The sequence below is a fragment of the Ambystoma mexicanum genome, chromosome 6q (genome assembly GCF_040938575.1).
Source record: "Ambystoma mexicanum isolate Mex_15411 chromosome 6q, UKY_AmexF1_1, whole genome shotgun sequence".
Taxonomy (NCBI): domain Eukaryota; kingdom Metazoa; phylum Chordata; class Amphibia; order Caudata; family Ambystomatidae; genus Ambystoma; species Ambystoma mexicanum.
The window spans coordinates 424104728-424126410 of NC_090937.1; positions in this window are offsets into that span (position 1 = coordinate 424104728).

A 21683-nucleotide genomic window follows, 5' to 3' on the forward strand; every position below is an offset into this window, starting at 1 on the left:
GCATCCCTGCTGGTGCAAGATGATGCAGGGACAGGATCAGGGACAGGATTGCACACAGGCACCTCCGCGGCGGCCTGTGCTGCCTCCTGTCCCTGGTCCTGCACTGCACCACTAGCACCAGTGGGATCCCCACCCCCAGACTCCGTCTCTGGTGCTTGCACGGCCTCCTCCTCCACCAAACCCCCCACCAACCTGGATGACTCTGTGCCATCTTCCCCCCTTGGGCCCTGTGGGGTCCCAGCTGCCCCTTCTGCTGCCGAGGAGTCCAACTGCAACCTACGCCTCTTGGACCTCCCCCCGGCAGCTGCGGCCTGGGACGCGGCACCGGACTCCTCACTCCCCGACGAGATGACAACATGGGAGGGGAGCCGGGCCTTGCGTCTCCGGCTGGCGGTGGGATCCCCGCTGCTGTGCTCCACAGCACCTTCTCCGCCCTCTTCATCAGTTGACGCTGCAGACAGGGAGAAACAAAACACACGCATCAGGGCAATGTACAATGGACACATACACACATGACAGTTGTACATGAGTGGCATTGGCAAACCTCAGACATGTCATCACGATCCCCAACACACATGTCATTACAACTCGCACACACGAGCCATACCACAGCCATATCGCAACTGCCAACACCATCCATACACATACAACAGCATGAGCAGCCAAAGGTGAGCCAGACATCACATGCAACACAGGAAGTGCACCACACATGTACACACACCACCACACTTGCATGCATGTGTACACCTCTGGCAAGTGTCGCAGTGTTCAGACGGGCATCCATGTCACATCTGCCCATCAGGCTTCCACATACCGCTGTCACATGCATCCATGTTGCATCACTGTTGCACCCTTGTCAAATACACACACATGCACATGTACACAGCGCTGATACATGCAGCTGAAAACAACATACATGCGTGACATCACGGACATGTCTACTCACATACACATTCATACAAACTTGTGTGCCCACACAACTGCATTTGGCATGCAAGCCCACACACACAGGCACCATCCATGTCTCACACATTACAGCCCTCGCATGTGTCAGCCCCACGGACCTGTACACCCGCACCCATACTCGACCCCATACAAACAGATGTACAACCTGCACACTACTGAACAATCACCACACGCACTGCTCACAATCAGGATGCATGTACACTCACCGCTCGACTCCAGACGGGTCTGCCTCTCAAGGACCTGGACGTGGAGCGCTGGGGATATGTGTTCCAGGACCCTCATCTGTTCCTCCGACAAGTGGCCCCGGCGCCCCTTGGCATCCGCTGCCTTCAAGTGGCGCCGGGCCTTGTTCAGGGTCCTGGACCTGAAGTCCTCCCAGCGCTTCTTGACATGTTGGAAGTCGCGGACTGCCACCCCCTCCGCGTTGATGGCAGTCACAATGTCAGTCCAGATCCGAGTCCGTCCTTCCTTGTCGGCGCGGGAACTTCCGAAGAGGGCATCATACTGCCCCAGGACTTGCTCCACCAGGACACCAACTTCGGTGGCACTGAAGCTGGTGCCCCTCTGCCTCTCTGGCCGGGGGTTGTCAGTGGTCCCAGATGGAGTTTGCCCCGACATGACAACCCCAGAGGCAGGAGTGGGTGGGCAACTGGGTCCTGGGGCTGGGCTGTGGAGCGATGGAATCCCAGTCGGGAGTCTTTGGTTCCAGCAGGGGTGGTCACACCAACAGCACCCCTGGCTGATGTGCAGGCAGCAAATGGCAGGGCACGTGGGCAGCAGGCAGTCAGGCAGCAGCAGATGGCAGGTGGGAGCGTGCTCGGGGCTCTGGGGGGCAGAAGTTCGGCCTTCTGGGCAGGAGCGTGGTCTTCCGTGTGCTTACGCGTGGCCAGCTTGATACGGAGTGATTTGGCACGTGAAAATTCTGCACGTCAGCGTGTAATTCGAGGAAAGGCCCTTAGCGCGTAAGCGCGTCTGCACGCATACGCATTTTCATTGGACCAAAGGCCCTCAGCGCGTGAGCGCGTCTGTGACATGACGTGCGAGGGAGTATCCCTCATTGCACGTGATGACAGAACACACGTGGATTTCAACCAATCGCGTGTGAAAGTTCACGGCACCCCGAAACACACGTACCCAGGCCAATGGCGTGTGGAACTACCCGCGCACCCCGAAACACACATACCCAGGCCAATGGCGTGTGGAACTACCCGCGCACCCCGAAACACACGTACCCAGGCCAATGGCGTGTGGAATTACCCGCGCACCCCGAAACACACGTACCCAGGCCAATCGCGTGTACGCTCGCTCCCCTCCGATCACACGCGATGACACCCGAATACGGGAAACCAACGAGTCCGCCCACACGGAGGCGTCCCGCGCCCGCGCACAGCATAAAAGTGCGCGCAAACAACAAACGCGTATATACAGCGACGATGAATGCCCCATTTGTTGCTGCACTGATTGTGGGACACCGCAGGAGGAGGAGAATAGCCAGGGCACGCATTTTTGCACCACGGACAAGCCTTTTTGGGATGCCTGACGACCAGGTCTACGGCAGGTATAGGTTTCCACCCCATATCATCCTAGACCTGGTCAGGGAGTGGGAAGATGACCTCACATCCCCCACCCTTTGCTCCCAAGCATTGAGCCCCTTGGAGAAGCTGCTCAATGTCTTGCATTTTTTGGCCACTGGGTCGTTTCAGCGGACCACTGCCATAGTGGGGGGGGTCTCACAGGCCACGCAGTCACGCTGCCTACACCAGGTACTGGCAATCATGACAGCGCGCCCCTCAGTCCGCAGGCACATATACATGCCCAGAACACCCGCAGAAAGGCAGGCCGTTGTCCTGGATTTTTTCAGGGTGGCACACTTCCCCAAAGTGCTCGGTGCCATAGATTGCACCCATGTGGCCCTACGTCCACCTAGGGCCACTGAGCACATCTACCGAAACCGCAAGCACTGGCATTCCATCAATGTACAGGTGGTATGCGATGCAAAGGGAATCATCACCTCTGTCTATGCAAACTACCCTGGCTCCACCCATGACAGTTTCATATACAGAATGTCCGCCCTGAGACGGGCCCTGGAAGCTGGGCAGCATGGCGACACATGGCTCCTAGGTCAGTACAAATGCCCTTGCACATGCATGCAAGTCACACACTGACAAATATCCCAACCCTAATAATCTCAATTATTATCACCTCCCCAGGGGACAGTGCCTACCCTCTGAGCAACCACATGATGACGCCAATCCGGAACCCCACCACACCACCCCAGGTAAGATACAACGCCGCCCATATTGCAACCAGGGGCATAGTGGAGCGCACATTCGGAGTGCTCAAGTCACGTTTCCGCTCCCTTGACCGCTCTGGTGGGCAACTACTCTATGCACCACCAGTAGTGTGCAGGATCATTGTGGCAGCATGTGTCCTGCACAATGTTGCAACACGGCAGGGCGTCCCGGTGGACATGGTGGTGCCCCCACATCCCCAACCACAGGCACAGGCGCTGCCCATGGGAGGGGACAGGGCACGTGGCGAGGAAGCCCGGACCCAGCTTGTGGCCACATTTTTCACCTAAACTCCCACCCCTGCGGAGTGCACACAGGCCTGGCACATACCAGGTGACAATCGATGATGACAAAGTGACAGTCAACTGTCACAACCCTACCACCCTGAGATAGTTGCCATGGAAGTGCCACATCGTCTGCATCCCTAGCTACTTAAACACAAGCTATCCTGTGCAACCAAAATGCACACATATGACATGTGACATGACATGGGCCATACACAAGTATTCCAAGGCCCAATGAGGCAGGGGGGGGGAACAAGGGAACACAGAGAACGGTACTACTAGGCCAGGTGTCATTGAGATTGTGCAAGTGCAGGGGTAGGGGGAAGGGAAAAGTGCAAGGGGAAGGGTGGGGGGGAGTCCAGTACAGGGGAAGTAGGCCAAAAGAATAATACATAGGTCGCCTGGTGGCAACTGCAAAGATAAGTGCAGACAAGTGCTGGGAAGGGAGGGCTGTAGGGATAGAGAGACAGTACTGCAGTGCAGGGGTTGCCAGGGTGGCAGTGCAAGTGGACAGTGGCTGGGCCAGGGACCGAGGTTGGTGAGAGTGTCCCAGTAGCAGCTCCTGTGCAGTTCCAGTGAAGAATTCTGCAAGGGGGAGGCAGAGAGTAAGCAGAAGCAAAGAGGAAGGTCTTGAGGTGCTTCCAGAACTGGAGATGGTTCCCCTCAAGTTCAAGTCAGCCAGGAAGTCTGTTCGAGGGGGAGGGCCCTGCTGCGGAGAGAAGCGGATGACCTGGACATGCAAGGTGTGCATCACACACACCTGCAAAACAGGCCATGGCCATCACTGTCATGTCACTCAAACCCTCCCAAACATCAACATGACATGGCAAGCAATACCCATACACTGACGCAGTAACAATAAGGTACACATTGCCATGTCCTAAATGTACAGTGGCATCGGACAATGATGCCTGACCCGGAATCAGATGAAATGACAGACCAACAAAATGTCCCACCCAAAATAAGTCGTTTCCAAATGCATTGCAACAGTCGTAGACGTAACATCACAATGAATGCCTGTCTATATGCACATTATGCATTGCAAAATCAACACTGCAGCTCATGTGTGCAGTGTCCCACTCCTGCATCACACTGCTCAGCGCACAGCACAGTGAACAGCCATTGCGTGTGATGCACACCCTGAGCATCACATCTAAGTGACAGACTACATCAAACATCAAATTTGGCATGTACTGGAACCATAATCGGTCACAGAACATGTGCTGCCGGGACACAGTGGGCACCAGAAGGCAAACAGTGTACACGTGGATATGCAAGGGTGGGAGTACATGGAGTGCATCCGAGTGCAAGTGTGTGGTTCTGCAGGGACATGCACTCCACATATGCATGTGCACTCAAGTGACCATCAGTGTTCCCTACACATCACATGTGAACATCCACCATGTGTACACCCCAGCATGTCAAACCACAACTATCCCCTCGCACCTGAAAGGAAAACACAACACATGAACAGGCATTGATCAGCAGAACACAACATGTACATAGGACAACAACATTACAATGTCAGAGTTCCCATCACACTGCAGGGCAATGCAACTATCAACAACAACCCCCCCCCTCCCGCGCAAATGACCATGACCCGCTGAACAACTGCACCTGGGTCATGGAGCCTCCAACCCTCATTTCCACCTGGCCACAGGATCACCTTTACCCTTCGTGTCCATCTCCCACCTTGTGTGTAAAAAGATGCCTGAACCCTCAGAATCCACACTCATTTACAAAATCACAAAATCCAAGGCATGAAAACGAACCCAAACACCCTCCAGTAGATGACTTGACGTAGCAGTACCTCACAAACGCCAAGTACTACCACAATGATGCAACAACCAAGGTAGCACAGCAGAACAATGTCACGACAGGATGTGAGACATGTGTGGTACATGACATAGGATGATGCACAATGAATGGATGTGTACTGTCACAGGTCCCCTGTACAGGCGCGGGAGTCTCATGAAACAACCACCCACACCATGTCCCGGGTGCCTGCAAGGTCAAACTCACACAGGCCCCTGAGATCATGGTGGGGAATGAGGTTCAGGGATATGCAGTCGGGACAGGTGTAGACACACTGGATGACTGGAATGAGTGGCAGGTGAGGGGAGGAGGAATGACACATGAAACTAGGGAATGCACGAAAATGTACAACCTGCATGAACACATACACAATCCAAACAAACTTGGACATCATTGTCATGACATTCTGTAGTCCAGGCTCAGGAGTGGTACGAACCAACCACCCCCTCTAGGGTTTTGGCGCCTGCAAGTTCGGGGCTTACACAGGCATCCGCAACCCCAGTGGGGAAAGAGGGTCAGGGAACGTTGCTTGGATAGGCACGGGAAGCAGGAACACCGGGTAGAGGGTACAGGTTTCATAATTGCATAGGATCACGGGTGATTAGGGAAAAAAACATACCAAATAGGACCACACATACATCCGTGCATCAGTACACTCCCGAGCAAGCCTATGCAGGGCAGTTTGTAAGGAAAACAACAAGACACTTAGCTCTGGTTTTGAGTGCTGGCCTCCTGCCTGCGCACTCTCAGGGCCGGTTACAGGTGCACTCCAATGCTGCAAAGAGAGACACAGTCAACAACCTGTATGTGCCAATTACACGAAAACACAACACAAAACATGCCCCATAGCAACAAACTACTCTACAAACAGACAATCAGTGCTCGATGCTTCGTACCAATATATAACATCACCCCTGTGACGGGTCATACACAGTCAATGCAGTGAGTCAGGCGCTGGTGGGTGCGTGGCAAATGGAACACCAATGTGTCACAATTCACACAACATGCAATGTTCCCTGGGTAAGCAGACAGACCCATATGGCAAGCCATGACTACAGAGCAAGTTGCGTACCACCATGACCAAAACAAAGTTGGCAGTGCATTTATCATGAAGTACGTGGAATAGACATGCACTGCACCCAAGTATGTCCCTTGCTGTATGTCCCTGTGAGCTGCCCCTTTCCATGTCTCTGAAGGCTACATGGTTGATACAAGTGCCTCAATGAACCTTGGTGTACCGCAGGGTATGTGCCACTGCCCCTGCATGTGTCCCAGACAACCCTACTATCAACAGCCATCAGTCCACAAACACATCTGAGCTGCATTGTGTGCTTCAACACCAATATTCGTCTAAGCTCACCCTCAGTGCTGTGACTAAGCCTGCATGTGCAACTCGCCTGGTGCAAGCTTTGCTGTGTCGTGGCCCCCCTGTGATGCTCACCTTGCCTGGAGTTCCTTGGAACATGTCAGCAGTTCTAGGATGTGGGTCTGCAATCACTGTGGCTCTGCTCGTGCACACATGTGCATGTGGGCACCAACAAACGGGTCAGGAATTCCGTCGTCCAATGGGCCATGTCTGCTGGCAAAGGTGCTCTGGTGCCTCATCCCCCTGCAGAAAGTGCATGAAACAAATGATTAATGCATCAAAGTGATCTGTGTGTGTCTCATCAGGCATCTCATTACTTGACCATGTCAGAGAGTTACATCACAAATCACACCATCAGTCCGTCTTTGACTTCCAAAGTGTGGAACACTATCGACAGCATGAATTGCAACAGGCACGTGTACAGGAAAGAAATGAGACATAATACACAATGCATAGCAATCAATGTCCACATTAATCATGACACACCCCATCTAGCAAAAGCTGAACAGTGGACAATTAAACCTAAATCATCCCCACTAGGGGTGTCAACACAAGTCACAAAGCACCAGACATGCCACACATATGACAGTCCAAAGCTCTTGTGTAACATTCTGTAACACCGAACCATCCTTGCGAGCCCATGGATAAGAGAGGCAGGAGTGGCATATGTGAGTCAAGGAACCCAAGCAGCAAACACATACACAAGACAACCATGAAGGGCCCAGCTGGAACAGACAGTGGATGCCTTCAAAAACCACAAGGCACCGCACTGTCACATGAAAGCACAATAGACTACAAATTTTAAACTAACTCAACTATTAACTAATTACACTAACTATGGAAAACCTACATTACCTATTTAAACTAACTATCAAACAGAAACTTAACTAACTAAACTAAACGAAAAATCAAAAATGGCCACATACGACCCGGGGGGGAGGGGAGGCACCCAGGAGGGGGGAGGTACAGGGTGCTGCTCAACATCCACATGCGATGATGCTGAGCCAAAAAAAAATACCTCCATGGGCTCAACGCCTGCACAGCATGACCTATGTGGGAGATAGATGGTCGTCCGAGTCTGGCTCATCCCGGAAAGGAGGACGTGGCACAGTAGCCTGGCCACGCCTAGCCGCAGCTTGCCCCTCGTCGGCAGCAAGTCTGCCGGACAGGTGAGCCTGGTTCTGTGTGGCGATGTTACATAGGTCTGCATGCAGAACCTCACGTGATACACGTGCTTCCTCTTGCAAGGTAGCACGTGTAACACGGAGTTCCTCCTGCAAGGCCTGGCTGGACAACCGCTGCACCTCCCGGCAAGCCTGTAGCTCAGCCGAGATGGTGCGCTCAAGCTGTGCAAACCTCTCCTCTGCCTGCTGCCTCTGGGACATCATAAGGACACCCAGAGTGGATCTGAGGGAGGCATACTCCTCCCTCAGGGCATCCATGTGCGCCTCTGCGTGAGCAGCAATTGCTTGACGCAGAGACGACATTTCAGCCTGGCGTGCCCTGTCTGAGGCCGCCATGCCCAGCCTGAGCGAGCGGGCCGTGGACCGTGCCGCCTGCTGCTGGAGAAGCACCTGCCTAGCAGGGGGGAGCACAGATCGGGCCACACGCTCCATGCTGTCAGCGATGTTCTCCATTGCTGCCCCCTGCCGTTCGGAATTGGCAGTCATGTCTTGCTCCCACTCAGTATACAGCGGTTGCGCGCGGCGACCGCGTTGCCGGGCTTGACCCCTGCGGGACCCAAAGACCGGAGGTCCTCGCTGTGTTGGCACCGCCTGTGGCTGCACGACTACATGCCCCCATCGACGTGATGTCCCAGGCACATCAGTGACTGGTGTGGAGGGTGACCCTGCGTCCCGATCCACCACGGGCGGAGGAACCAAGACTGTCTGATCCCTCAGTGCAGGTGTCGCAGACAGAGGAGTGTCCACATCAGAATCACTCACCCCTGACACATGGACTTGATGGTCATCCAACTCAACATGGACGTCAGAGTCGTCATCAAGGCTGGACTCATAGGCAGCCAGAGACAGGATGGACTGCAGCACTTGGGGGTTTTCGTGGCCTACCACCCCACGACCCCCACTAGTGCCGGGTTGATGTGGTCTTACCAACCCTGTGTCTGGCGTGACAACACCATCCTCTGCATCCATTGCGTCATCACCTGAAAAATAGAGAGGAAAAGGTCACTACACATGTCAGAAGCACACAACACACACACACACCGACAGCAAAGGCATCCGGCAGACATGTGACACACAACATATGACCTGGCATGCATGCTGGGTCTACTTAGAATAGCCACTGTGATCAGACCTGTTGAAAGGTGGCAGTTTGCATGGAAGTGGGTCTATGCAGTGCTGAAAATGTGTACGCCACTCACTACCTACATGTACAAGCACTCCATGGTGTGTGCCAGGAAATGTGAAGGCACTGCAATGTCAAATTCAGACATCACGTGCATTGTGTATTCAATGTGTACCATGTCTAGCAGCCAAGCACCCCTCCACCCCAGTACCAAAGCAGGGATGCCTAGCATGGTATCAAAAGGCTGCCCATACACCTGTGTATTGACAAGCAGTGTTGACTGGCATCAACAGCTTAATGTGAATCAAATTACAACACTGCTAATGATGCTGGGACAGTGGGCAGGACACATGATGGAAGATCCGGAGGCCAGCCACGTGTGAAGAAGACACGACAAGAGTTGGACAGAGTCATTGGCCATTGAACAGGCTGAGGCCTGTGAGCCACACAGATTGTCATTGCCTAAACATGTGTGCAACGCAGGACTGAGTCACAGTTGACATGGGGAGGCCGATAATATGGCAGGCAATGTATGTAACCAAGGATTCATATTACAGTGATCATCCAGTCAAGGACACATAGGGGCATGTGTGCAATGCACATGGAGCATGAATGGGCACTCATGTCCCTGCGGGACATCTGACCCATGCACAGTACAAGTGGGATACCCTGCATCGAGTACTAAGGCTGTACCACACGGCATATGTCTGGCAGTTTCTAAGCTGGAAGTTAGCATCTAAACAGGACACATGAACAAGAAACTACACATTGGCAAGAATGTAGCAGACCAGTGCAAAGGTGGAACTGGGGTGCAGAGTGGCGGAGGAGGGGCAAGGGAGCATGCCCACATGGAGTCCCGCATGCAGGCAGAGGAGACATGCATGACGGTAGCATTGCATTACTTACACCTCAGAACCATGTACACGTCACATGTAGCAGCAATCATGCACAACACATCCCACAAGTGAAACACACACGTCCTCAACAACTACGCTTCAACACTCACTGGACTGGGCATCAAAGTCCAGCATCTCTCCCACACCTTTGACCAATTCTGGTGGTATGAACTCTGCAACGAGAGCCTCATGCGGAGTGAGTTCTTCCTCCTCTGGTGCAGGCCCACCGCCAGTCACCAGAGTCAAGTTGTAATTTGAGGCACGCTTAGCCTTAGTGCTGCGCTTGATGTCATTCCAGCGCTTTTTGCACTCCTGCGCTGTGCGCACCTCATGGCTGAATGAACTGACATGTTCCGCAACATGCTTCCAGTGGGTGTCACGTTGGGCAGCCGTAGTCTGACTATTGGCACCCACTAGCATGTCACGGCTGTGTCCCCGCACGTAGTCCACGAGGAAGTCCAGTTCCTGCTTACAGAAAGGCTTCTTCCTCGACGTGCAGGAGGTCGTGGCTGTGTGTGGGGTCCCAGCCTGTGCTGCAGGTGCAACCTTCCTCCTCTTGGACTGTGGCGCAGACCCTGGCTGGCTAATGCCGCCCTGACCAGTATGGCCAGTGGGTTCGGTGGATTGAGCCGAGGGAGTGGCAGGTGGAGGGATGACCAAAGGCCTGACTTGTGTCAGTGGCAGCTGGGTGCCCACTAATGGACCCTGCGCAGCAACATCAGCTGTGGCAGGGTCATTGACCGCAACGGTCCTGGTTGGCAGACTCACAACCGGGGTGCTGTTGGGTGCATCTGCCCCTGCACTTGCCAACACCCGGCTGTTCGGGGCAGCAGATGACATGACTGCCCCAGGGACACGTGTCTTGGTCTGAGCAGCCCGGCGTGCCCCTATGGTTTCCCCCCTGGCCTGTTGGAGATCTACCAAGGGCTCTTCAAGTGCCAACGCAGCCTGCGCTGGCAGACCCTGAGCCTGGGTGTCGGTGTCCACAGCTGCACCTGCAGCTACCGCTACCCTTGGGCCCGTGGCAGTCAATGGAACGGACTGCTGGGTCATACGGGTGCCAGTGCCAGATGCAGGAGCTGCATCCCCCGGAACCACAGGGGGTGGTGGCATGGCTGCACCGACACATGGCACAACATTGTGCTCAAGTGGCGCACCCCTGCCTCTTCCCCCTCTGTGGCTGCCCTGGACACCCTGGAGTCCCCCTACTCCCTGGTCACCACGGCCACGTCCCCGACCACGCCCGCCACGAGGAGTACGCCCAGCTGAGGCGCCCCTCACCTTTGGTGGCCTCCCAACCATGGCACAGATGTAATAGTGCTGGCACAGATGGAGTGGTGCCAATGGGAGGTGTACACCACAATTGTCCTGGGCAATTGGGTGAAGGGGGTGGGAAGCAAGATGTTAACAGCCCCCCTGCACCTGCAAGGCTGTATGTGAACCCGGTGATGTGGTGACGGGTCACGCAACGCTCAGGCACCCCAAAACTGCAGTAAAACCGTGCACGCAACCCTGCAGCCTACGTGCGTGGATTTGACCTCCCGCAGTACGCGGTGGCACCCAGTAACACGAATAACGCGTACGCGTGGGACACGCAGGCTACGATGACATCGAAAATGGGTGCAATACACAGGGGCACCCGCAGTGGGAAAAGGAGCGTTTGCGACTCACCGTCTGACTAGCGCGATGCAGAAAAACACGCGTAGCCAATACCCCCGCCAAAAGAAGAGATACGTCCTTGAGAGCTGTGAAGTAGATGGCGCGCGAAACAACTGGAAGCAGCAACACACGTCGGTCTCCACGGAAGGCACGTACAGCGAACTGCTGGGCCCGCTCACCTTTAACCCGTGCTGAGGGAAACATGCGGACGTGCAGTTTTTCATGCGCGATTACGCGCATTACACGCGGACGTGCAGTTTTTCGCGTGCGATTACGCGCATTACACGCGGACGTGCAGTTTTTCACGCGCGATTACGTGCATTACACGCGGACGTGCAGTTTTCCACACGCGATTAGCCTGGGTACGTGTTTTTCCGGGTGTGCGGGTAGTTCCACATGCGATTAGCCTGGGTACGTGTGTTCCGGGGTGGCGTGAACTTTCACACGCGATTGATTGTAATCCACGTGTGTTCTGTCATCACGTGCAATGAGGGATACACCCTCGCACGACACGTCACAGACGCGCTCACCCGCTGAGGGCCTTTGGTCCAATGAAAATGCGTATGCGTGCAGACGCGCTTACGCGCTACTGGCCTTTCCTCGAATTACACGCTGACGTGCAGATTTTTTCACGTGCCAAATCACTCCGTATCAAGCTGGCCACGCGAATACACACGGAAGACCACGCTCCTGCCCAGAAGGCCGAATCACTGCCCCCCAGTGCCCCGAGCAGCCTCCCACGTGCCATCTGCTGCTGCCTGCCTGCCTGCCTGCTGCCACCGTGCCCTGCCATTTGGTGCCTGCACATCAGCCATCTGCAGGGGTCCAGTTGCTGTGTCGACCCCTGCTGGAACAGTAGACTCCCGACTGGGATACCATCGCTCCACAGCCCAGCCCCAGGACCCAGTTGCCCACCCACGCCTGCCTCGGGGGTCGCCATGTCGGGGCAAGCACCATCTGAGACCAGTGGCGACCCCAGCCAGAGAGGCAGAGGGCCACCAGCTTCAGTGAGAAGGAAGTTGGTGTCCTGGTGGAGCAAGTCCTGGGGCATTATGATGCCCTCTTCGGAAGACCACGCGCCAACAAGGAAGGACGGGAGAGGATCTGGGACGATGTAGTGGTTGCCATCAACGCGGAGGGGGTGGCAACCCGCGACATCAAGCACATCAAGAAGCGCTGGGAGGACTTGAGGTCCAGGACCCTCAATAAGGCCCGGCGCCTCGCGGAGGGGGGCCGGGCACGCCTGAGTGACATCGAGATGAGGGTCCTGGAACGCGTAGACCCAGCGCTCCACGCCCAGATCCTTCGGAGGCAGACCCATCTGGAGTTGGCCGGTAAGTGGCCAAGCATTACTGTGTGAGACAGGGCATGTTGCAGTGTGCTGGTTGTCTGATACCTGCCTGTATGTGTGACATAGGCCATGTACGTATGTGTGTGTGCAGGGACATCATGGTCAGGCATGTGAGTCCAGTGATGTGTGAACCACATGGTTGGTGCATGTGTTCTATTGCAACATGGGGGGCTCTGTGCGGAATGGACACATGGAAGCATGGCAGTCTCTGTTCCTGGACATGGGTGGGGGTGAGGGATGGGTGCTGGTCCCATGTACACGTATGGTGCCCATGTGTGTGTGTCTGAACTGCGTGTCTGTGACTTGTAACTGCCATGGATGCATGACACATGTCTGTGACAATGTTCAGATTCACTGATGCAGCCTAGTCATCCTTGTATCCACTGCGTCTGTGGTGTACGAGGCCAGATGGATGGAACTACGGTGAGGTGTGTGCATGTGATGGCAAGACCCATGATGCATGTGAGTTTAAAACCAACATTGTATGAATCATGAGTCCCTTGGTCATGTATGCCAATGTCCATGGCATGCGCCATGCCTGTAACTGTATGTGTTTTGCCTGCACTGACCCATGTGTTGTGGCGGGACATGATGGAAGTGATGTATGACAGTGCCACTCATCTGCTGTTGCTTCCTGTCTAGGGGACCATTGTACAGTACCCTGATGCTTGTGTTCTATGTCTCCCTCTACACAGTGGCAAGTGAAGAAGAGGGCGGAGAAGGCGCTGTGGAGCAGAGCGGCGGGGATGCCACCACGGCTGCAGCGGAAGGGGTGGGTGAGCCCCCACAGGGGCTTGCACCGGCGGAAGACGGCGTGGAGACATCCAGGTTGGTGGTTTCCACAGAGGGGGAGGAGGCCGCTACTGAGCCACACATGGGGCCTGGTGGGGGCATCCCCGCTGGTGCAAGTGGTGCAGTCCAGGGCCAGGGGCAGGAGGCAGCACAGGTCGCCGTGGAGGTGCCTGTGCATGTCACTGTCCCTGACACTGTGACTGCACCACCATGCACCAGCAGGGATGCCCCATCCCAGGCCTGTCCGCAGGTAGGGGAGATGTCCATGTCATCTGACACTCCTCTACCTGCGGACGAGGGGACCCCTGGCCGTGTGGAGAGGGTCCTGATTGGTGTCGCGTTGCGCACGGCTGGCATTCGTGATGAGGTGCATGCTTCCCGGGAGGAGCATGCACATCATCACGAAGAGCACCGTGCGTACGTGAACCATTTGGGAGCCGCCATGGTCGGGGGTTTCCTACATGTGTGTGGCCTTCTGGCGACCCTCTCCTCCTCTGTGGAGGCTATGCGCCAGTCGTGCTCCATGCCGTCTTCCGGCCCAGATGCCACCAGGGCCCCCTGTGGACCTGCCCCGACCAACGCAGCCAGCTCGGTGGGGACCCCATCCCTGCCACAGTCGGGAGTCGAAGGTCCAGCAGGGGTGGACACACCAGCAACTGTCCCCCTGCAGATGGAGGATGTGCCGGCATCATCTGGCAGGGCACGTGCATGACGGCATCGGTGGATTCCATCAGCCTGGATGCTGTCGTGCTGGCAGAGGCAGTGGCGTCGGAGGCAGCAGCAGGCTCGACGTGGGAGGCATCATGGCTCGGGGCCATCAAGATCAGAGGGGCAGGCATCGGCTGGAGGGCAGGAGAACCCTGGGATGGCAGTGTCTTCCGTGTGGGAACAGTTGGTCCAGCGGATAGGTGCGGAGCGGCAGCGGGCGGAAGAGGAGCGGCTCACCATGGTCAGGGCGGAGTTCTCCATGCGTCGGGCGTTGAGGCGGGCTGAGTGCCTCGAGGAAGCTCGCAGGGAGTTTGAGGTGGACACGGGGTTGTCCCTGCGAGACCTCGGGGCCAGGACAGAGTCCCGCCTCCGGGACATCGACATGGAGTTCGAGGATGCCCTGGCCGGCAACATCACAGAGTGAGCCGCAGGACTTGCCCGCTGCCATTGTATATAGTTCTTTAGTTAGTTAGTGTTAGGTTTCCTTTATTTTTTAAGTTTTTTTTGGACCGCTCGGACAATGGCCACTTTTCTGTATATATTTGTATTATTAGTTAGTAGTAGTAGGTTTAATTTATGGTGTTGGGCTCATGGACCCTGGGATATTCTTGTACATAGTTTGATGTTTGGAAAACATTTGTTGGATTTATATTTGTGTTCACCATGAGGCAATGGTTTTTCCTTATTTTTCCCCCCATTATTTTGCTTTGGACTACATTAGTTTTTGGATTCCTTTGTTTTTTGATTTTTTCTATTTGTTCTCGGACATGGACCATTTGTTTTGTCATCCCCATTGTTGTGTGTTTTATTTCTTTACTTCATTTTCATCTTTAATACATATATTTATTACTTACATTTGTGGTATTTTCTCATTGGTTTCATGCATGTCATGATATGGGTTTTGACATTCACTTGCACCCATTGTGTATGTGTGTGTGAGGGACATGTGTTCATTTACATACTTGCCATTGGGGTTGTATCATGTAATTGCATCTACTATGTGGGTGGATGCAATCCTTGCCTGGGTGTTTGTGCTGGGTATGCTGCCCATTACTGCCATGATTGCGTTTCGTCAGGACCTGGGGGCAGGGGGACATGAGTGGGGGCCTGCTGGGGGGTGGGGGTGCAAGGGGACATGAGTGGGACATGGTTGGGGGCCTGCTGGCAGGTGCCCCACAGTGCTGGGGGGTGGGGGTGCAAGGGGACATGAGTGGGACATGGTTGGGGGCCTGGTGGCAGGTGCCCCACAGTGCTGGGGGGTGGGGGTGCAAGGGGGACATGAGTGGGGGCCTGCTGGGGGGTGGGGGTGCAAGGGGACATGGTTGGGGGCCTGCTGGCAGGTGCCCCACATTGCTGGGGGGTGGGGGTGCAAGGGGACATGAGTGGGACATGGTTGGGGGCCTGCTGGCAGGTGCCCCGCAGTACATGGGGGGTGGGGGTGCAAGGGGACATGAGTGTGGGCCTGCTGGGGGGTGGGGGTGCAAGGGGACATGAGTGGGACATGGTTGGGGGCCTGCTGGCAGGTGCCCCACAGTGCTGGGGGGTGGGGGTGCAAGGGGACATGAGTGGGGGCCTGCTGGGGGGTGGGGGTGCAAGCGGACATGAGTGGGACATGGTTGGGGGCCTGCTGGCAGATGCCCCACAGTGCTGGGGGGTGGGGGTGCAAGGGGACATGAGTGGGGGCCTGCTGGGGGGTGGGGGTGGTGGGAGACATGGTTGGGGGCCTAGTGGAGGCTCCCCCTGGTGACTGGAGGGGTGGGGGTGGTGGGAGACATAGGTGGGGGCCTTGTGGAGGCTGCCCCTGGTGACTGGGGGGTGGGGGTGGTGGGAGACATGGGTGGGGGCCTTGTGGAGGCTGCCCCTGGTGACTGGAGGGGTGGGGGTGGTGGGAGACATGGGTGGGGGCCTGGTGGAGGCTGCCCCTGGTGACTGGAGGGGTGGGGGTGGTGGGAGACATGGGTGGGGGCCTGGTGGAGGCTGACCCTGGTGACTGGAGGGGTGGGGGTGGTGTGAGACATGGGTGGGGGCCTTGTGGAGGCTGCCCCTGGTGACTGGGTGGTGGGGGTGGTGGGAGACATGGGTGGGGGCCTTGTGGAGGCTGCCCCTGGTGACTGGAGGGGTGGGGGTGGTGGGAGACATGGGTGGGGGCCTGGTGGAGGCTGCCCCTGGTGACTGGAGGGGTGGGGGTGGTGGGAGACATGGTTGGGGGCCTGCTGGCAGGTGCCCCACAGTGCATGGGGGTGGGGGTGCAAGGGGACATGAGTGGGGGCCTGCTGGGGGGTGGGGGTGCAAGGGGACATGAGTGGGACATGGTTGGGGGCCTGCTGGCAGGTGCCCCACAGTGCATGGGGGGTGGGGGTGCAAGGGGACATGAGTGGGGGCCTGCTGGGGGGTGGGGGTGCAAGGGGACATGAGTGGGACATGGTAGGGGGCCTGCTGGCAGGTGCCCCACAGTGCTGGGGGGTGGGGGTGCAAGGGGACATGAGTGGGGGCCTTGTGGAGGCTGCCCCTGGTGACTGGAGAGGTGGGGGTGGTGGGAGACATGGGAGGGGGCCTTGTGGAGGCTGCCCCTGGTGACTGGAGGGGTGGGGTGGTGTGAGACATGGGTGGGGGCCTTGTGGAGGCTGCCCCTGGTGACTGGGGGGTGGGGGTGGTGTGAGACATGGGTGGGGGCCTGGTGGAGGCTGCCCCTGGTGACTGGGTGGTGGGGGTGGTGGGAGACATGGGTGGGGGCCTGCTGGGGGGTGGGGGTGCAAGGGGACATGGTTGGGGGCCTGCTGGCAGGTGCCCCACAGTGCTGGGGGGTGGGGGTGCAAGGGGACATGAGTGGGACATGGTTGGGGGCCTGGTGGCAGGTGCCCCACAGTGCTGGGGGGTGGGGGTGCAAGGGGGACATGAGTGGGGGCCTGCTGGGGGGTGGGGGTGCAAGGGGACATGGTTGGGGGCCTGCTGGCAGGTGCCCCACAGTGCTGGGGGGTGGGGGTGCAAGGGGACATGATTGGGACATGGTTGGGGGCCTGCTGGCAGGTGCCCCACAGTGCTGGGGGGTGGGGGTGCAAGGGGACATGAGTGGGGGCCTGCTGGGGGGTGGGGGTGCAAGGGGACATGAGTGGGACATGGTTGGGGGCCTGCTGGCAGGTGCCCCACAGTGCTGGGGGGTGGGGGTGCAAGGGGACATGAGTGGGGGCCTGCTGGGGGTGGGGGTGGTGGGAGACACGGTTGGGGGCCTGCTGGCAGGTGCCCCACAGTGCATGGGGGGTGGGGGTGCAAGGAGACATGAGTGGGGGCCTGCTGGGGGGTGGGGGTGCAAGGGGACATGAGTGGGACATGGTTGGGGGCCTGCTGGCAGGTGCCCCACAGTGCATGGGGGGTGGGGGTGCAAGGGGACATGAGTGGGGGCCTGCTGGGGTGTGGGGGTGCAAGGGGACATGAGTGGGACATGGTTGGGGGCCTGCTGGCAGGTGCCCCACAGTGCTGGGGGGTGGGGGTGCAAGGGGACATGAGTGGGGGCCTTGTGGAGGCTGCCCCTGGTGACTGGAGGGGTGGGGGTGGTGGGAGACATGGGTGGGGGCCTTGTGGAGTCTGCCCCTGGTGACTGGAGGGGTGGGGTGGTGTGAGACATGGGTGGGGGCCTTGTGGAGGCTGCCCCTGGTGACTGGGGGGTGGGGGTGGTGTGAGACATGGGTGGGGGCCTGGTGGAGGCTGCCCCTGGTGACTGGGTGGTGGGGGTGGTGGGAGACATGGGTGGGAGTCTGCTGGGGGGTGGGGGTGCAAGGGGACATGAGTGGGACATGGTTGGGGGCCTGGTGGCAGGTGCCCCACAGTGCTGGGGGGTGGGGGTGCAAGGGGGACATGAGTGGGAGCCTGCTGGGGGGTGGGGGTGCAAGGGGACATGGTTGGGGGCCTGCTGGCAGGTGCCCCACAGTGCTGGGGGGTGGGGGTGCAAGGGGACATGAGTGGGACATGGTTGGGGGCCTGCTGGCAGGTGCCCCACAGTGCTGGGGGGTGGGGGTGCAAGGGGATATGAGTGGGGGCCTGCTGGGGGTGGGGGTGCAAGGGGACATGAGTGGGACATGGTTGGGGGCCTGCTGGCAGGTGCCCCACAGTGCTGGGGGGTGGGGGTGCAAGGGGACATGAGTGGGGGCCTGCTGGGGGGTGGGGGTGCAAGGGGGCATGAGTGGGACATGGTTGGGGGCCTGCTGGCAGGTGCCCCACAGTGCTGGGGGGTGGGGGTGCAAGGGGACATGAGTGGGGGCCTTGTGGAGGCTGCCCCTGGTGACTGGAGGGGTGGGGGTGGTGGGAGACATGGGTGGGGGCCTTGTGGAGGCTGCCCCTGGTGACTGGAGGGGTGGGGTGGTGTGAGACATGGGTGGGGGCCTTGTGGAGGCTGCCCCTGGTGACTGGGGGGTGGGGGTTGTGTGAGACATGGGTGGGGGCCTGGTGGAGGCTGCCCCTGGTGACTGGGTGGTGGGGGTGGTGGGAGACATGGGTGGGGGCCTGCTGGGGAGTGGCGGTGCAAGGGGACATGGTTGGGGGCCTGCTGGCAGGTGCCCCACAGTGCTGGGGGGTGGGGGCGCAGGGGGACATGAGTGGGGGCCTGGTGGAGGCTGCCCCTGGTGACTGGAGGGGCGGGGGTGGTGGGAGACATGGGTGGGGGCCTGGTGGAGGCTGCCCCTGGTGACTGGGGGGGGCAAGGGGACATGAGTGGGACATGGTTGGGGGCCTGCTGGCAGGTGCCCCACGGTGCTGGGGGGTGGGGGTGCAAGGGGACATGTGGCTTGGCTGGGGGGCATGCCCATGGTGGATGGGCTGCCTGCGGGACATGACCAGGGGTGCAGGGTAGTCCCCTGTGGTGTGGGCTGCCTGCAGAGGTCGTGGAGGGGGTAGAGGGGAGACCTGGGAGGACCCACACTGGCAATTCACCTCTTCAACTTCCCGCACACCCACGTAATACACTGCCCCACTCGCACAGGCCCAATCGCGTGTAGATTTTCTCGCGCACCCCTGAAATCCACGTACCCAGGCCAATCGCGTGTAGATTTTCTCGCGCACCCCTATAATACACGTACCCAGGCCAATCGCGTGTAGCATTTCTCGCGCACCCCTGAAATCCACGTACCCAGGCCAATCGCGTGTAGATTTTCTCGCGCACCCCTGTAATACACGTACCCAGGCCAATCGCGTGTAGCATTTCTCGTGCACCCCTGAAATCCACGTACCCAGGCCAATCGCGTGTAGATTTTCTCGCGCACCCCTGAAATCCACGTATCCAGGCCAATCGCGTGTAGATTTTCTCGCGCACCCCTGTAATACACGTACCCAGGCCAATCACGTGTAGAATTTCTCGCGCACCCCTGAAATCCACGTACCCAGGCCAATCGCGTGTAGATTTTCTCGCGCACCCCTGTAATACACGTACCCAGGCCAATCGCGTGTAGCATTTCTCGCGCACCCCTGAAATCCCCGTACCTAGGCCAATCGCGTGTAGATTTTCTCGCGCACCCCTGTAATACACGTACCCAGGCCAATCGCGTGTAGCATTTCTCGTGCACCCCTGAAATCCACGTACCCAGGCCAATCGCGTGTAGATTTTCTAGCGCACCCTGAAATCCACGTACCCAGGCCAATCGCGTGTAGATTTTCTCGCGCACCCCTGTAATACACGTACCCAGGCCAATCGCGTGTAGAATTTCTCGCGCACCCCTGAAATCCACGTACCCGCTCAATCGCGTATTTAACTTCCCGCGCGCCACTTTTTTGATGCGCTGGGACTCTACCGCCTGCCTTCGTGTGGCGGCCGTGTTTCAGCTTGTGCGTGTCTTTGGCTGTGCGTGGCTTTGCCCTATTCGATTCCATGAATACGTGTGGTTCGAGTGCGTGTGGGCGTTCCGTCTGCTTCCCTGCAGTACATCCCCAGTTACGCCCTTATTTTCGCGTGTTGTTCCCCATTCCGCGCGTTACGCCCCATGTCCCGCCCACTTTCTGGTGTGTGCGCTGCGATTGTGCGCTTTCACTGTGCGCGTCGCGCACGCCTTTCGCGATGTTGCAGTGACGTGTGCGCCATGCACGGGTTTGGCGCACATCCCGAGGAAGACACGCGCAGGGACTTCCATGAATCGCACGCGTGCGCGTGCGCCTCTTTTTTTCCGCTTGCGCCTGCTTGCGCCTGCTTGCGCGTAGATTTTCGGCGCACGTTTGTTCCATGAATCGGCCCCATGGTGTCCTGAAATGTTCGCAAATAAACAAAATGGGGGTGTTCTGAGGACACTGTCCGTATTGTTCGTTGTAAAGTTGAATGTGTTCTAAGAACGCTCGCGGTGTCCTGAAATGTTCGCAAATAAACGAGATGGTGGTGTTCTGAAGACTCTTCTAAGAACACTCGCGGTGTCCGGGGAATGTTTGTAGGGGGTGTCCTGAGGACACTGTCCGTATTGTTCTCTGTCAAGTTGAATGTGTTCTAAGAACACTTGCAGGTCCTGAAATGTTTGCAAATAAACAACATGGGGGTGTTCTGAAGATGTTTCTAAGAACACTCCCGGTGTCCTGGAATGTTCGTAGGGGGTGTCCTGAAGGCGTAGTCCGTATTGTTCGCTGGCAAGTTGAATGTGTTCTAAGAACACTCGCAGTGTCCTGAAATTTTCGCAAATAAACAAAATGGGGGTGTCCTGAGGACGCTGTCCGTATTGTTCTCTGTCAAGTTGAATGTGTTCTTAGAACACTCATGGTGTCCTGAAATGTTCGCAAATAAACAAAATGGGGGTGTTCTGAGGATACTGTCCGTATTGTTCGTTGTCAAGTTGAATGTGTTCTAAGAATACTCGCGGTCCTGAAATGTTCGCAAATAAACAAAATGGGGGTGTTCTGAAGATGTTTCTAAGAACACTCGCGGGTGTCTTGGAATGTTCGTAAGGGGTGTCCTGAAGGCGTAGTCCGTATTGTTCGCTGGCAAGTTGAATGTGTTCTAAGAACACTCGCAGTGTCCTGAAATGTTCGCAAATAAACAAAATGGGGGTGTCCTGAGGACGCTGTCCGTATTGTTCTCTGTCAAGTTGAATGTGTTCTTAGAACACTCATGGTGTCCTGAAATGTTCGCAAATAAACGAAATGGGGGTGTTCTGAGAACACTGTCCATATTGTTCGTTGTCAAGTTGAATGTGTTCTAAGAACACTCGCAGTGTCCTGAAATGTTCGTTAATAAACAAAATGGGGGTGTTCTGAAGACGTTTCTAAGAACACTTGCGGTGTCCT